Source organism: Myotis daubentonii, chromosome 14 (assembly GCF_963259705.1).
Source record: "Myotis daubentonii chromosome 14, mMyoDau2.1, whole genome shotgun sequence".
NCBI classification, from domain to species: Eukaryota; Metazoa; Chordata; class Mammalia; order Chiroptera; family Vespertilionidae; genus Myotis; species Myotis daubentonii.
Genome location: NC_081853.1, coordinates 28,336,448 through 28,350,678, shown reverse-complemented (window position 1 = coordinate 28,350,678; position 14,231 = coordinate 28,336,448). Strand labels below are relative to the sequence as shown.

At 45.4% G+C, this 14,231-nt stretch overlaps 1 protein-coding gene across 2 annotated transcripts in view; it reads left to right on the top strand.

Moving 5' to 3' along the window:
- The window catches only part of CLSTN2 (calsyntenin 2), a 561,165-nt gene that overhangs the window by 239,837 nt on the left and 307,097 nt on the right, over nt 1–14,231 (top strand). The gene's annotated exons all lie outside the window — the stretch shown is intronic.

Below are 14,231 nucleotides of genomic sequence, written 5' to 3'. Positions count from 1 at the left end.
TACTAATGTCGTGTTTATCCGAGTAGAGTGGCTGTTGTCTGAAAGTTATCTGTCATTTTCTGCTGTACCTTTTCTTTGGTTAGAGAGAGCAACCTTTTCTTTGGGGCTTTTTTGTTTTTATCTGAACCTGTTGGCATGTATGCGTTGCTGTCTTCTTCAGCTCCAAGTTTAGGATATATGAAGCTAACACCCCCCTCACCTCCCCCCCCACACACCCCCCCCAGAACAACAACAACACAACACAAAACAACACACACACACACACACACACACACACACACACACACACACACGAAACTCACCACCATGTTGTTTCTTGGGTCCCTAGATCCCTTACCAGTTTAACTTCTCTCCAACCTTAAGTCTTTTTATGTTTGTCTTATATATCTTGTCTAGGATTTTTAGTTGTACTTAGTGGGAAGAATAAGTAAAAGTTTAAATTTTTGTTTGTAAATATAAGTCTAGAGTTACTAGGTCTTGCCATTTTCAAAAGATCCCAGCAATACAGAATTGTGTGAAATTTCCATTTTTTTTTATAAAAAGTAATTAATTTTATCTATAAAGTGCTGTGTAAGACAGACAATTCATAGATTAAAATAACTGCTGGTTGAATTTGGCTCCAGGTCACTAGTTTGTGACCTCTCGTTTAAGCTATTGGGGCAATGAGGGATGAAGATTTGCACACTGACAAAGAGGGGTCTTTGCCCTACCCCACATTTGTTTATTCATTAATTCATAAGACATTATTGAGTGTCTACTGGTGTGAAGTACAGTGGTGAATGAGACAGACAAGGGCTTCTCACGATGGAGCTTTCATGAATACGCCCTTCTGTAGTGGGCCTCATGATGAAGAAGTTTTCAGGAGTAGAGGCAACTCTACGGGCAGCTCCATAGATAAACCATCTTTCTGATGGTTAGTCCCAGCCGATTTCCTCCAGAATCTGAAGTCATCTTTCTTGCTGCCTAAGAAGAATGCCTGGGGGAAGCTCCGTTGGCGCCGATGACGCTAGAAGAGAGAATAGGTTCCTCCTAGCTTCATCTGAGCACCCTGTCCTGGCAGCTGGCCATGGCCTAAGATAGCAGAGATTTTGCCAGACCTCATAGTGGGGAAAGCAGGAGTAAAAATACAGAGTCCCAGTAATGGAAGTCAAGGAAATCGGAGGGCTGACATCTGGATGTAGGGTTTGCACGTGAGTTACCATTGCATGGACAGATCCTGGAGATGGGAGTGAAGGTCACGGGCAGCTGTCTCAGCATGGATTTGCCTGGTCAAACCAGGGGTTGGAATGGAATGGGTAACAGTTGGCATTTTTAGGGGACGAGGAGACAGGGATAGACCCAAGAAGTCACCAACAAAAATTCCTTTGACTCTTTTTGGGCATCAAGATGGGTATGCCATGATCAGTCCTGGCTCTGAAGATGTGTATGGTGTCTTCACGTTCCCCCGGAATCCCAACCAGCATGGACACCCATAGAGGGGTGTAAATAGAGAGAGACAGCCTGAACGCAAGGGATGTTCCCTCTCATGTATTGTACAGTATTGAGTTTCTGCACACAGATTTCATGGTAAAGCCGAAGTTTGAAAACCCCCGAATTGAACTTTCTGTTTACACTCATATTAGAACATTATCTGTGATCACAACAGCAGCATGACTATTTTGTTATGAAAAAATTACTTCTCTCCTTTTACTCTCAGGCCTTTTCCATCTCAAAACCTTGAAATCTTCAGAGGTCTTTGGCAATTCCACATTTTTTATGAGTTTGGCTATAAAAGAAGTTGACTTACTCAGCTAGGAACAGGATGATAAATACTAATTGAATTTTACTTTGCAGAATCCTGCAGCTGGAGATAAGGAAGCTTAGAGACATGACAAAAACAAACAAATAGCACCCAGTTTGTTTTCCTGCACAGCAAATACAATCCCGCCTTTCCTCCAAAGTGAGAAGGCCTCTGTGTCAGCTCACGGCTGCCCAGGTAGCTGTCCCAGCTATGAAATGACTGTTCAGTGGCATTTACAGCAAATTACAGAGAGGTGAAAGAGCTTGCAGGAAACAGACTGGTGTCAGGCTATCACAGGTCATAAAAATAATAAAAAATAATGGCTGCTGTCAGCCTACTGTGTGCCTGCTACTTTACTGAGGGACTTAACATGCATAAATTCATTTACATTCACTGGTTACATGGGCTTGTAAAGTTGACACTATTTTTATTTTATAGGCAAGGAAACTCAGGCTCAGAAAGCTAAGTGACTTGCTGAGATCACACGCCAGGTAAATGTTAGAGCCAGAATTCACATAGACCAGTATCATGCATTCAGATAATTGGTTCTCAATTGGGGATGAGTTTGCCCCCTCAGAAAACACTCAACACTGTTTAGAGACATTTTTTGGTTGTCTTAATAGAATGGAAGGTTACTATGGCATCTAGTGGCTAGAGACCTGGGATGCTGCTAAACATCCTACCATATACATGTCAGCTCTCCACATCAAAGAATTATCTGACCCAAAATGGCAAGTGTTGAGACTGAGAAGCCCTGGTCTACAAGGTAAGGGCCTCAGTTTTAGTTTATATTCTGTACTAGCTGAGAATGTCACCTTGGGAAAATTACTTTCTCTCTTGGAGCTCAGTTTTCTCACGTGTAAGTCAAGGGGCTGCAGGGGTGGGCAAACTTTTTGACTCGAGGGCCACAATGGGTTCTTAAACTGGACCGGAGGCCCGGAACAAAAGCATGGATGGAGTGTTTGTGTGAACTAATATAAATTCAAAGTAAACATCATTTCATAAAAGGGTATGGTCTTTTTTTTTTTTTTAGTTTTATTCATTTCAAACGGGGGGCCGTAGTTTGCCCCCGGCTGGGCTAGAGTATTAGACTGGATTATCTCTAAGGCATTTCCACCTTTAATACCCTATGGGTCCTGGGAAACTTCAGAATTTCATCTGTGGGTCTTAAAGTGGTCTCGGAAGTGCCTATGGATTGTACTGAAGCTTTCAGCAATAGTATGGAGAGTTTTGGAAGGCATCAATAAATTATAGAGCAAGGACACATGTGGGCACCTTATGCATTCTGCAATAGGAAGAATGTCTTTACATTATACTGTAGCTGTGCTATCTGGACTTAATTGATGGTTTTATTAACTTTGGACTTCTTACCATAATGAAGTTGCCCATTCTGAGCCAGCCAGCGGTTGTGTCTCCATGGGCTGGACCAGCTGGGTATTTCATAGTGTTTTGTTACCTTTGGGGAAGGCAGACCAGTGAACAGTGGGACTAAGATACTTGTGTTTGTATATGGACACACAGGCTCTGGTAACCAGAACAGCTGAACTTCATCATAGGGAGACCCCATAAGCCTTACTTACCATGGCTTCATTCTGCTGGGTCAGCCTTGTGAACCAGGAGGTCTGAGGAAAACAATTACTCAAAGGCCAAATATAACTTCTTTTCTAACAAATCACACACACACACACACACACACACACACACATGTGCATGCACACTCAACCCCCTGTACACATAGGTTAACCCACACATTGTCAACAGATTAAATCTTTCAACCATTTCATTTATGTTTGTTTTATGAGGATTTAACTTCATCTAGTGTTTTTTTAAAAGGGGGCTCATTTATTGTCAGTGTTCCAAATGTACAAAATAATTAGAAAATAACCCCACCTCAATTTCCCCCATACTCACAACACAAATATTTTCCCCCAAAACCACAAACATAAACCAGTCCTGGTATTTCAGACCTTTGGTGCATTGAAGATTCATTGCTAACGTTTTTGCGAAGATTCGTGGAAAAAAAGCAGGTAGGAATTTGCTTGAATTTTAGAGAGGGGGGCATTTGAGAATTGGTAAATTCAATTGTCTGCTTTCTATGAGCCATGGAATAGAATGTAGGAGTGGGCATGATTCAGTTCCTGCTCTAAGGGCCTGGCAACCTCTCAGTGAGGAGGCATTTAGAGCTGGGTTGGAGGTAAATGACACTGCGGTAGCCTTAGATGCTCTGAGGCTGGGCCAGGGTCACAGGGCTGGGTGAGCTTTTTGCAGGCTGAATAGACTTCTGCATCATCAGGACTGAGCAGAGCTTAGACACACAGAAGGCCTCAGAGAACACTGCCAGGCCCACAGTTCTGTCTCATAATTGTACTTATGGGGCATTGAAAGTGTTATTATATGCCTGGGCTGGGAGCTCTGTGTAGGCAGGAACTCTGACTTGTTCTTCTCAATATCCCCTGCATCTGGCCTTGGGAGACCCTGAGGAATGAATGAATCCATGCACAACTGAGTGGCACTACCAAGTGCCCTGTATTCCAAGGACCGCGAAATCCCTTGGCAAGGAACTTGAAACTCAAAACATGGGGCAGAGAAATGTAGGGGAGATACTTCCAGAGTGTGAGGGCAAAGTCAGAGCGCCTTTTCCTGGTGAGAAGGGTCAGCTTTTCATATGTCTGAAGGCCTGTATGAGTTTTCACTTGCTGCCTAACAAAGTGCTATACGTTTAATGACTTAATAGCCATGTATAATCTCACAGTTGACGTGGGTATGAGTCAGGAGACTGGGTGCAGAGTGGCTGGGTGCAGAGGCTCATGGTCTCACCCAGGCCTGAATCCACTGTGTAGGTGGGGCTGCGTCCACATCTGGAGGTGAGGTCCTCTTCCAGCTGTTGATAGGATTCGGCTGCTTGTGGCTGTAGGACTGAAGTCCCTGCTTTCTTGCTGGCTGCAAGCCAGAGGATGTTCTCATCTCCCAAAAGCTCTCGTAAAGAAAATAGCATGTAGTATGTGCCGGGCACTTCACATAGATTATTTCACTTAGCCTTCTAAACAGAGGCCAGCAGTTTTTTTCTTAAAGCATCCAATAGTGAATATTTCATGCTTGGTAGGTTAAGAGGGAACCACAAGGCTATTAGTAGGTAATTGATATGACCATTTAAAATGGAACCATTCACAGATTTCATAGAAATCACTCAGTTTGCAGGCTGTAAAAAAACACGCTGGCTGAACTCAGCCCCTTGGTAGCTGTTTTCTGCGCCCCTGCTGGAACAAGCTCATTCCTGAAGTTAATACTACTCCCACCTTAAAGATGACTATAGGAGGCCCGGGGCCTTTGGGTTATTTGCTTCTTATAACCTGGAATAACCTTGGGTGACCCTCAGTGCCCTAGTGGGCCTGATGCTAATTCCCAGGTCTGATTCCTCAAGGCCAGACCAGAATGGACATCTGCTCATCTCCCACCTAGGTGCTAATCCCTCCCCCTCTCTCAGGTCCCCACAAGGGCACAGGGCCAGCAGGGGGAAAAACAGTCTATCACATGCAAGTTGTGTGGCCTCAGGCAGTCTGCAGCCTCTGTTTCCTCATCCCTGAAGTTGGTGGGGCATTACCTCAGACTTGTTCGGGCCCCTTGGCCACTGGCCAGTGGGGGAGGTGGTGGTGATGGGAGGAAATGAGAGAAAGGCTTTGGGGGATGTCCAGGCTTGCCCTGTCAGAGTGACCCTTTTAGCTAATCATCCATCTGCGTGCCTGAACATCAGAATCACCTACTAGTAAGTAGCTGTCTACATAACACACTTGTGGGCTTCATCCCTAGAATTCAATTCAGTAAGTCTGGAGTAGACCTGGGAATCAGAATTGTTTTGAGATCGTCTAGGCCAGTGGTTTTCAACCTTCCTAATGCCGCGACCCTTTAATACAGTTCCTCATGTTGTGGTGACCCCCAACCATAAAATTATTTTCGTTGCTACTTCATAACTGTAATTTTGCTACTGTTATGAATCGTAATGTAAATATCTGATGTGCGGGATGTATTTTCATTGTTACAAATTGAACATAATTAAAGCATAGTGATTAATCACAAAAACAATATGTAATTATATATGTGTTTTCCCATGGTCTTAGGCGACCCCTGTGAAAGGGTCGTTTGACCCCCAAAGGGGTCGTGACCCACAGGTTGAGAACCGCTGGGCAATTCTGATGCAGAGCCAGATTTGGAAACCACGAAGTAGATCAGTGTTTCCAGTTAGCTGGACTGCTTTTCTAATTTCGAGCCACCCAGGCCACTGCCCAGGTAGTTCTTGTCACCAGGTATGGTTGGGACACACTGGACATCCTTTCTCTCAGTCTTCTTCCACCTCAGAGTGCACACACGTGCATGCAGCCGACCTCAGAGATTGGGCCGGTGGCCCTGGGGTGAGCTTGGGATAGCTAGGCCAGGAAGAAGCACCACAGGCAACTCTGATGCTTTCTAAAGTCCGGGGCCCATTTGGATGAACAAACTAAATGGGTGCACCTGGCCATCACCTGGACTCAATAGAGTTCACCTCTAGCAACCACTTCTTCATTAGACTTTAATGACATTTAATCCAAGTCAGACAGTGGGTGTTAGAAACTGCAAAGGTCTTTTAGATCTAGTGGCACTGAACCCAAACACTTTGAACAAATAGAGTTCAGATTCCTGCTGGAGTGCATTATTTATGTTAGGATTAGCAGCTGGTGGCTGGTTCCTGGTGTTTCCTAGGAGACCTTTGGTGCAGGCACAAAGGCAGGTCAGCCCAGAGGCGTCTGTATTCTGCATGCAGTTTCATGCTTCTTGCCCTGGGAGCTTCATTCTAGGCAGAAGCTGTATCAATCAGTCTCAACTTTGTCTTGGTCAAGGTCATCATAAAAGCCAAGATTTATTTGCTCCTTCAAAAGCACTTGGTTGTTGCATGGTGCAGTGGTTTGTACACATTTTAAAAATCACAGTCCCTGTGAGATCTAATGAAAGATACAGAACTTAGTGCCCTGACAAGGACTTGGAGAATTTCATGGAAGTTTTAAGGAACTCATGAACCCCTAAACTACTCCATCCTGAATGGTAATGACCTCCAAACATAGCAGAAAGTCTTGGGAAGAGGGGGGGGAGAAGAGAGAGGGCTAGTGTTTAAAATAGTTAGCTTAAAAAAATAATAAAAAAATAAATAAAAATAAAATAGAGTTAGCATGCCTAGCCTGTGTGGCTCAGTGGTTGAGCGTTGACCTATGAACTGGGAGGTCACGGTTTGATTCCCAGTAAGGGCCCATGCCCTGGTAGTGGGCTGGACTCTAAGTAGGGGGCATGTAGGAGGCAGCTGATCAATGATTCTCTCTCATCATTGATGTTTCTATCTCTCTCTCCCTCTCCCTTCCTCTCTGAAACCAATAATAAATATATTTAAAAAATAAAATAGAGTTAGCTTGCTTGTCAGTGGTCAACAAATCATACAAAATTTTCAATTTATGTCTAAATCTGTGAAATGAGAATGCTAATACCATGTTCTTTATATCTAAAGTTGTGAAAATAACAAAATATATCATGGATTTGAAAGTATCTGGAAGCATTGGAAAGGTTATTTTGACATGCAAAATCCTGCTATTAGGTTTTTTAAAAAAAGTATTTCTTGTTCTAAGGTGTGAGAATTTTTGCTCAATCTCATTAAGGTATTATTATGTATATATAATAAAAAACTTAAAAGAGCATCAAAGACAACATTTCTCAATGAGCAAATGGAATTTAGCAAATACAGGGGTGGGCAAAGGTAGATTTACAGTTTTTGCAGTTGTTCATCTTGGAAAACAATACAATAATGAATAAATAATAATACAAAAATAAACGATTTTGTGTACTCACAACTGTAAACCTTCTTTTGCCCACCCCTGTATTATTGAGTCTCTCACTGGTGTCTATTTCCTGCCTCCCCTCCCTGCCTCTTCTTCTCAGTACCTACTTCTTTCGGCCTTGGGCCTTGGAGGAATTTACTCAGAGCAGGAAGCAGACGTGAGAGACACACATAAGACCACCTGCCATTTAAACACTGGTGTGGTCCAGGTGCAGTTGGGGACATCAGAGGAGGCGTCAGTGTGGGGATAATTCTCGAAGTGACGATGGGAAGATGAGTGAGCCCAGGGGTTTCATTCAAAGGAGAAGGAAAGCCAGGAGCAGAGACACAGGGGAAAAAGCTGTGGTCGTGTCAAGGTAGCATCCTCCTGCCCCTGTGCCTGGCACACAGGCCCTGCGTGGGGGCAAGTGAGAGCCGCAGTGAGCATGGAGCAGTGGGGCAAAACATGGAGTGAGTTCCCTGCCAGCCTGAGAGCTTGTCCTGAGACGGGGGCCAGGAAGGCTTTTGAGTGACAGGCCCGAACAGAAGCCTGGGAAATTCATCTTGGCTATTTTACAATGAATACTCTGCAACTTTTGGTAATGCAAAATGCTAGTTATTTATTTAAACGAAATGTATTGAGTTCTTAATAAGTGCCAGGCTCTGTTATTTTTCTGGCCAGGGAAAGGCTGGAGGTCAGAGCGGTAATGGGGTGAAGCAGATCAAGCAGGGCTTGTGGACCATCGGGAAGGCGTTGGCTTTTCCTTTGAGTGAAATGGGAGCCATTTCAGGGTTTCGGGCAGAGTCACATGCTCTGGCGGTCTGATAGGACCTCTGTGGCTCCTGCATGGAGAGCAGATTATGGGAGAGCAGGGCAGCATCAGGAAGGCCAGCCAGGAGGCTACTGCAGGGAGCCAGCAGGGGGCGCTGGTGGTTTCCATCAGGGGCGAGAGGCAGTGGGGTATTTTCGGTGGGTATGTTTTGAAGGTAGAACTGACAAGACTTCTCCATGCATTCTATTTGAGGTGTGAGAGATACAACAGAGTCTAAGATGACTCCAAGTTTGGGGGACTAAACAATTGGAAGGATGGAGGTGCCATGGCCCAAGTTGGGAAAGGCTGTGGGTGTAGTGGGTTTGGGAAGGAGAACTGGCATTCACTTTAGAATATTCCATTTGCTTTGTCTTCTAGCATCCAAGTGGTGATGTGAGGTAAGCAGCTGGATACTCAGGTCTGGGGTAATAAATCAGGGATTGTTGGTATACAGCTAGTCTTTAAGGTGTGGGATAGGAAGATGTTCAATAGAAGAGATAGAGTGAGCCAAGGAGACTAAGAAGAAATGGTCATTGTGTTAGGAGGAAGCCAAGAGAGTGAAGTATCTGAAAATAAAGTGAGGTCAGTGTAGGTGGAGCATGTAGGGATGGTAAGATGCTCCCAAACCAGTTCCCATTTGTTCTGGGCACATAACTGGACCACATTTCTCACCCTCCTTTGCAGTTCAGTTCACCCATTTGACTGAGTTCTGGTCAGGGAAATGTGGGTGGGAATAATGCATGCTACCTTCAGGCCTGGCCAATAGAATCTCCTGCACTCTTCTTAGTGGGGGACCCCTGGTGCCAGGGGATAGCGGAGCCTCTAGATGGGAGGACTGGTCCCCTAGTGACTATGTGGAGCAGTGCCCCCTCCTGCCCCACCACACACACACACACACACACAAACACACATATTGGAATGTGTCATGGTTGAGAAATAAACCTTTATTTTTTAGCCACTGAGATTCGAGGATTGGTTGTTACAGAAATTAGTGTACTCTGACAAAGAGCGAGAGTGATCAAGTTCTACTGGATTGGTCAGGGAAGATGAGGACTGATAAAGGGTTATTGCACAAAGCAACCAGAGGTCATTAATGACCTTGAAAAGGATAGAGTCAGGGGGAGGGTGGAAGTCTGATTGGTGCAATGACAAAACGGGAAGAGAGAAATGAGTAACAGTGTGTGCAGACCCACTGTCTTCTGAGGAGCATGCTTGTAAAGGAGAACTAGTTGATGGGGAAAAGGGGTCAAGAAAAGGGTTTATTTTGTTTTGTTTTGCTTTGCTTTGCTTTAAGATTGGGGAAGGGAGCACACATTTGTGTGTGGAAAATATCAGCTCTTTTCCTGAGACCGTAGTGCAATTTGGCACATGGCCCTTGCCTCGGCTACACTCACCTGGGATAGTTATTTGTTTCCACCTGAATAGCAAATGATATCATTTTGAAAGGCCTCCTGGTGCCTGATTGATTTGTTAGGGAGCCTGACAGCCTTAATGGACTTCTCTGACAAGACAATGGCCTCTCCCAGCAGTGCTTGCCTTGGAGATGTTCCAGGGATGGTAATGAACAGCATTAGGCTCCAGGACACGAGAGGAAGAGGAGGAAGAGGAGGAGGAGGGAAATACCGCAGAGACTTTACGTAACATGGAACGGAGGCATGGGGAGAAAATAAGCTCGAAGGCTCCGTTTAATTGGCAGATGCTGGAGGAGAGACCAGAGAAATGAGAGGAATGTGTCTCTTCAGGGTCTTGGTTAGGAGAGGGGAGCTGGGACCATTTCCTTTTGTAATTAATTAATCTCCGTAGCTCTCCTCTTTCCTTCTGCCCCCCACTTTCTAAAGGAAAACTGCCTTTTGGGAGGCAGTGTGGCCTGTTAGAAAGGCTGGACTTAAAATTCCTGCTTCCTCACGTTCTGCCTGTGTGATCTTGACTATGGCTCATAACTTTTCAAGTCTCCAATCCCCCCTTTTGAAATACAGAAATCATAACATCTGAAGACCTTGGCACGTGGCAGGTGCTCACACGTGGCGGCTGTGGTTCTTTGGGACCATCCACGAGGGTGTGGTGGGCTGGAGAAGCCAGACCTCCTGGGTTATCCGGCTCTTCGTCTCCAACCTTGCACAAGTCACCTACCTTCTCTGTGTTTCCCCTTCCTTGTCCATAAACTGAAGGTAATCACAATGCCTACCTCACGGATTTGAGGGGAGTATGACTGAATGAATATGTGTAAAACACTTCAGTTGTGGTGTCTGGTATACCATAACTTCTTGGTGAATTTACGATTAGAATAATTTGCATGTGTGTCTGTCGTCGTGTGTTAATTTGAGAAAAGGCACTCCCTTGGTTGGTTGGTTGATATAATGTGGAACCTGGTCAGAACTTGGGGTTGGGGTGAGGGATTTGCAACCAACGATAAGAGTATGATGCGCAGCCTACCACCCAGGTATACCCGGATGTCATCAAGGGGGAGCCAGGTGTGCTGAGGGGCAGCATGACCACCTGGAGGTCCTTGCAGTTGCCTAGGGTCTTATTGCCCTGGGTGCTGCTCCCACAGGCAGCCAGTCTGCAGTGATGCTTGTGAGTAGTCAGGCCTGCCTGTCCCTCAGTCTGGCTCTATGAGGCAATTGGGAAGGCACTGGCAATTCCTGTTGACAATGCATCAGTGCACTATGGCATTAATAACTTCCTAATGATTCTTCACCGCTCAAAATATGGTGGGGATTGTGGGAGTCAGAAGGCATGTGAGAAGAGGGCAGGGACTTTTTATAAGATATGGCCTTTGTCCCACCGTGACAAGGTAAACATATGTGTATCTTCAAGTTGAGGAAATTAAGTCAGAGAGGTTATTTAGCTTGCCCAAGATCACACAGCAGCCAAAGGGGTTAGCTAGGGTCTGAATTCAGATCTCTCCAACACCAAATACCAGTGTGTGTGTTTTAAATTTCTTTATCATTATACCTATGCATGGTTCAACTTTGTTCAAATGCTTATGGTGCTCAGCTTGAGTTCTCAGTACTGGAAAGGGGGAATGCATTCACAGAGGCAGGAGGCATGATGCCAGCCGTGTGTAGTGCTCAGTGTGGTCAAGGAGCCAGAACATGCTCACGAAACTCCTGAGCATGTGGTAAATGTTCAGTGATCAAGGTACCCAAACAGTGAAATAGAGGTTCAGAGAAAGGCAATTCTAGATACTTCCTGGGTCACAGAAGATGGAATATTAGAGCTATTTAAATGAGGTTGGAGAGCAGATAGGGTCAGGAAAGCCACAGAGGAGGGCTGAGAAGACAGAGGCCTGGGTGAAGTTGCTGTTCGTCCTCACCCCGCACAGCCAAATCTGTGCATGTTCCCGATGATGCAGGTCTACGTTATTCAATGAGCTCTTCCGTCAGAACACCCCCTCCTGGATGCAGGCACAGTGTGTGGGGCGGGAGCCCTAGGGCAATATGGCAAGCTTCCTGCCCTAAGGAGTGCCTACTCCCTGATCAGTGCACACTGCATGCCTCCTGAAGCTCCAATCAAGCAGTCCCCACCACTCAGCCCCCGGCTGCCATGTGGGTGGGTAGAGCAGCCCCTCCCCTGGGCATGCCCCTGGCAGCTGGGAGCTGCCGTCTGCCCTGAAGCAAATGCACTAGACTGCACACTGCACAGGAGCAAGGGATTTTATTATAGATCTAACCTTGAATCTATTCCTATTAAAAACATCAAAAGGAAATCATTCACAAACTTCAGAACACTGACTTTTATTCGTAACAAATTACTGCCCGTAGAAATACTGCTCCTGAGATCCACAGCTATAAACAACTGCAGGTGGATCTGTGCATGGGGGCAGGAGGGCATGCTGACTGCTAGTGGAGTTGGGGATTTGAGAGAGGCAGAGAGGCGTGGACACCTGGGCTCAGCAGGAGGCAGGGGCAGGGAAGGAAGGACATGCTCCCTCCGTCGGGGCGACTCTACAGAGCCCATCAGCTCAGCCTCCCCCCCCCCGGGGGGGGCCAAAGCTTAGGCAGAGACAGGCTAAGAATGAGTGGCGGGAAGGGATAGGCAAAGCAGCCCAGAGGGCTGATCAAGGACGTGTGGCCCCAGCCAGCAGGAAGTGAGCTTCAAGTACTTCAGGTGGACTCTAGCTTCCTTAAAATATGAGGACACCTGACACATGAAAGCCAAACACAACTTATCTTCCAGACCTGAATTAGCTCCCCAAACCAACTCTCTAGGCTGCCACTTATTTTTTCTTTCAATAAAACATAATACATTTATTTCTGCCACATCTGAAACTAAATTCCTCAAAGCAAAGGACTATGAGGAGTTATCTAAGGTTTAAGAGGAAAACACTATAACTTAAAAAAAATTATATTAAACAACAGGTAATACTAACTTCCATGTTTATCATTAGCTCGGGCACAAGGTATTTAACACCTTCTCCGGCACCGCTGGGTTCTGAAAATGAATTGCCAACCAAAACACTAAGTGTGGTTTCAGGTCAACAAACTTTTGTTTCAAGAAAGCATCCAGGGTCTGACCTTTTGAAAGTGTCCTTCTATCCAGCAGGCTTCTTCTTTTAAATAAGAAGTGTCTGATAAATGTGCTGCCGGTGGATTCCGAGCAGCCGAGGAGAGCAGCTGAGACCAGGTTTTTAAATCTCCCACTACAGCCCACAGACTCTCTGGGGAGACATTTGTACTTGCTCTGTTAGAAGCTCTGTTTAGGGAGGGTCTGATGGGGTTTTCTCGCTGGAGTCTGGAGCCCTAAGGAAGTGCTGTCCATGGTGCTAGCAGAGCACCCTCAGAGACCAATAGACATGAAATGGCAGATGTGGAATCCACTAGTATGATGCAGCTGCCTGAGCCAGGAACTACTAGTCCTGGGTGGATCAGAGCCTGCCCTGGCCTGGTTGGTAGATTGGGCAGCTGGTATTGGCTTCCTTTTTCTCATGTATACCTTCTTCTTTACCCATTCGGGTGCTCACTGTTTACCTAGAGCCCTCCAGGGTGAGGGTGGGAGGTTGGGAGATTCCCAGACCATTCTTCAGGCTTTCCTTCACCTCTTATTTCCTTACCACAACTGAGCCATCATGTGTCCCATTTCCTACTTCTGAGGTGCCTGCACGTTAGCTCACGAGCCAACAAACAGCAAGGAGAAGAGCTTTGAGAGTTCTGTGACCTTTATCTCAGACTACTCTTGCCCTACCCTTTTTGTCTTCCAGTGTCTCTCTGTGGGGATAATGATAATGCTAGGCAGCATTATCGTTGGGGAGCTGTTTAAAAAATTAAAGAAGATGACACTTGGGAACATTCTCCACCAATTCAGCAGGTCAAACCACCTGTGAGAACTGACGTTGATGGTGATTTTTAAAATAGCTGAGCGCCATGTAGATAGAGCGTTCTTTGCTTGGTGAAAGTCCTCCTGCATACACCTTGAGGGGCTTATTTGGTTGTTACACAGGATATATTCCTAGGAAATGAAATGGGTGGGTCGGATGAATACTAGTAGCCTTGGCATCCAGTGCAGAACTGGCTTGCAAAGAGGAACTAACCAGCAGTGAAGAAAGGAACCGCTCCCTCCTTTGTTTTGCCAATTTAGTAAGCAAAATTATGGCCACGTTTTATTTTGCATTTGGATGATTGTTAGGGATTGTGGGCATTTCCGAAATGGTTATGGGGTGTGTGTGTTTTTTGTTTTGTAAGTTTCATATGTACTCAAAGTGATTATTGTTTCCCTATTAAAATGCAACATATCTATCTCTAACTTTCTTTTTTAATAGTAAGCCATTGTTATTTTTTTTGCAAGAAATATTACTCTTTTGTGCTTT